This window comes from Schistocerca cancellata, chromosome 3, assembly GCF_023864275.1.
Source record: "Schistocerca cancellata isolate TAMUIC-IGC-003103 chromosome 3, iqSchCanc2.1, whole genome shotgun sequence".
Taxonomy (NCBI): Eukaryota; Metazoa; Arthropoda; class Insecta; order Orthoptera; family Acrididae; genus Schistocerca; species Schistocerca cancellata.
In genome coordinates this window covers 721,466,772-721,470,837 of record NC_064628.1, presented here as the reverse complement: position 1 = coordinate 721,470,837, position 4,066 = coordinate 721,466,772, and the positions used below count along the sequence as shown (strand labels likewise).

Sequence of the window (4,066 nt, the reverse complement as noted above, 5' to 3'; positions counted from 1 at the left end):
CTAATGTAAAGATTTTTATTGTAAATATGTAAAACTTCAACCAGTCACTTTTTTGAATAATTAATTATTATTCCATGAACCGGTTTTCGAACCTTTTCAGGTTAATCTTCAGATGTTTTCTGGAAGCTACATCACTATTTCTAGCATAATACTGGGTGCCGACTCTGTGACAAGAAGGTGGAACACGCTTTAATGTATCGCCATGACTACTGTTTATCAGTCGATATGGAGGAAAATTCAGTTTTTTAGTTACTGCGACAGTATGGGTGGATTTTTTCCTTAGTTTCCATCTGTGTGCCTCCATTTTGATGGCCAGTTGGTATATCACTTCACACACTTTTACACAATTTGTATTGATTTACACTGTGACAGCGAAAGTTTGCCAGCATCCAGCATGTGCTATACAACAGTTGCTCGTAATAAAGGTCTTGACAAAAGGATGTGACATAGTCTTAGTTTTCTCAGAGCTGTAATTCGTTCTTGATTACATGTATTAAGGTTGATATAAGGACATATATTTTAATGAGACTGGCGATAACATGAGAGCATAAAATATAATAAACAAATAAATGAATTACTACAAGAACAAACTTCAAGTGATCTGATTCCTTGTTTCTATTCGTATGTTAACGTATAATATAGTCAGTTTATGAGCAAATATTTTAATCAAGATTGGCATTAACATGAATGCCCAGTAATATAATAATACAGAGTTGTAGTGTAGAGCTGTTTGTATGACCATGACCTTCATACTTAAATTAAAAATTTAAAACACTAGAGGACTTTACCATTTGGAGATATAGTACACGTTATATTCTGTGGTAGGATATTTACATTGACACCAGTGTAGTTAGGATGTAAGGAGAGGATTAGAAGGATTTGGGGAGGGGGTGGAGGGCTGCAGAGGCGGTGTAGGGCTGGTTCAGTGATTACTTGTTTTGAACTAGTATCTCTTCGAAGTTCTGAAGGAAAAAATTGTTTCTCACTTCAATTTGCTCATTGAACAAGTAGTCAGATGCTGCTGTATTTGTGTAGATAAATTTTTCAGTTTCTTCAAGAAAATCAAGTACCATGCCTTTGTTGGCAAAATTAAGTATTTGGAGAATTTGTGCTATGTTGCTTGCGGAACGCGTGGACTACACGTTGACAAACTGAGATCATTACTTATCCACTTCCCTTGACAAGGCAGAGTTGAGGGTCATCCTTGAATAATCCTCCATTCGAAAGCAAAACTCTGCACCACTCTCCAGTTTTCCCAGATATCATTCGGAGAACCTTTGGTTGATACCAGTCGCACACACGAGCTGGCTCGTAGTAGCATGTGGGTTGTGTGGTTAGGAACGCTAACGTATTGGTTGCACTGTATCAGTTATTGTCCTTTTTGGGCGAGTATTTTATTCTGTGAACTCCCGGTTTCTTTTTTTTTATTCAAACAAATTTGTAATATTTTCAAAGACAGATTGTAAAGTTGTAGCCCGATCACACTACCTTTCTGCATTCAACAGCACATCTACCTTATTAGCTCAGTGGCGTTCGACATAAACGAGAACCACAACGACTTTTTCGACTAATTACACATCATGAAAATCTGAATAACTTCACGAACAAATTCTCTGATTGCTAAAACAGTACAACGCAGACTGATAGTCTTAAGGCGTACAAGTAAATACACAAACTTTACCTGAATCATAAGTTTGGTTTCTTTTGGTACAGTAGAGCTGACATTTGTGGGGTCCTTTTCCCCTGAAGGCGGGACAGTGGTTTACAGTACAGTTATCTTTGTACCATTTGATCAAGCTGCATTACGTATGTGGCCGATGTCCTGCTCGAAGGCTCTTTCCAATGCCACAAATAGAAATAGATAGTGCCTTTAAAAAAAAAACCGGAGTCATAATTCGTCAGCTATCAACGTTAAACTTTACTTGTATGTGGCATAAAATTGCAATAGCTCAGCGAAAAATGCACTTGGATACGATAACTTATTCTTGCTTTGTTTTGGGTGGTCTGCCTCCTATAACACTGAACATGTCGATCGTGTCAACAAACGATGGTAATTTCTGATTCCAGTTGCGAACATCAGTTTGTTCGTTTGATCTGCTTTACAACTGCATGAGGTTTTGTGTGACGTGTTTTGGACATCGTCTACGTCAACGTCATGAATGATACATGGAACGTGCAGAATTTATTGTGTTATTGAGTTTTACAACCAGAACAAGAGTGATGAAGATATTTGGACGAATCTACAGCAGGGAACAAAAGCAAGGCTCTTGTTTATGTTGTCCAGAAATATACAAAAATTTATGCCGTATGATGTAAAACATGCTAAACTGGCCGAAGAAATCAAACAGCGTTAATAAACCCAAAACAGTGAATGGTTAGTGTACATCCTCTCATCTGCTCTGGTGATGTGTAAGCTAAATGATGTGTTGGCAAATGTGCCAACACCTTGTAGATAGAGGAGGCTGAAATGCACGCTAACTAACGCGGACGGGCGTGAAGTCTGGAACAGGATAAGTAATGAATGCTAATAAGAAAAGTACGTATCTAAGTTAATACTCAACTTTAATGCATCCTTGTGGTACATCGCTATTGACGATATAAATTAGACTCTCTCCAGATAGGGTGAATGGCGCCTTGCTAGGTCGTAGTCATGGACTTAGCTGAAGGCTATTCTAACGGTCTCTCGGCAAATGAGAGAAAGGCTTCGTCAGAGTAGTCGCTAGCAAAGTCGTCGTACAACTGGGGGGAGTGCTAGTCCGCCTCTCTAGACCTGCCATGTGGTGGCGCTAGGTCTGCAATGACTGACAGTGGCGACACGCGGGTCCGACATGTACTAATGGACCGCGGCCGATTTAAAGCTACCACCTAGCAAGTGTGGTGTCTGGCGGTGACACCACACTAAATATGGAGTGTTCCGAGTTAGTGTGACGGGCCCTTCTTTATCGACGTAAATGATTTTAGAAACAATCTGAGCAGATATTTGTGATAGTTTGTAGATGTTGCTGTCTTTTACCCTCTAGCGAAGTCAGCAGAAGCACAAGATTATTACAAAATGATTTAGCAACATATCTGAATGGTGTGAAAAATGGCAATGGATCCTGAGAAATAAACAGTGTGAGATTCTCCACATGAGTACTAAGATGATTTGATTGAATTTCTTTTACGTGGTAAACAACACAAATAGAGAGTTTCCTGATACAAGAAAAATGTCTAGGTTTTACTGTTAGGAGCAACTTAAATTGGAACGATCACATATATATAAAAAAAAAGTTGTAGGGAAAGCGACCTTAGGACTGTCTTTTATTAGGAGAATACAAGGTGGAAAATCCACTAACGCCACTGCTTACTGGACTGCCGTCTTCTATAATATTAGTTCTTGGTTTTGAATACTTACTACAGTCCGATCAAAATTACTTGGCTGTTGACATCTTATCACTTGGCACGACAGTGTTGCCATATCAGCTGCCATTCGGTTAAAGGTGACATGCACACACCACAGGTTAGCGCACAAATGCTGAAGTGTTATAAGATGTAAACTCCATCCACAGGTCCTGGCGAACCCAACGTTACCGACCGGCCTTCGTGTCATCCTCAGCCCACAGGTGTCACCGGATGCATGTAAGGAGGGGCATGTGGTCAGCACAATGCTCTCCGGGCCGCATTTCAATTTCCGAGACTGGAGCCGCTACACCTCAGTCAAGTAGCTCCTCAGCTTGCCTCACAAGGGCTGAGTGCACACTGCTTGCCAACAGCACTCGGCGGATCAAATGGTCACCCACCCAAGTGCTAGCCCAGCCCGACAGCGCTTAACTTCGGTGATCTGATGGGAACCGGTGTTACCACTGCGGAAAGGCCGTTGGCTGCTTAAGGTTTGTAATGTGGAGCAATTCTGGAAGCGACTGCCGTCAGGTATGGCGGGAATGCCGGATGCTCTGCCCATGGCCGATTTTAATTGGCCAGGGGCTGAACTGCAGCAGACGATGTGTTTTATAACCCTGAATTTACACTCCTATCGTAACCCAACCGCAGGTTCGTGATGTGCAATGTATCCGAAAAAACGGCGGTC

General features: G+C 41.2%; 1 pseudogene; it reads right to left on the bottom strand.

The window, feature by feature from the left end:
• Positions 1–3,743: 3,743 nt before the first annotated feature.
• On the bottom strand, positions 3,744–3,861 carry LOC126178809 (5S ribosomal RNA; annotated as a pseudogene).
• Between the last annotated feature and the right edge of the window lie 205 nt (positions 3,862–4,066).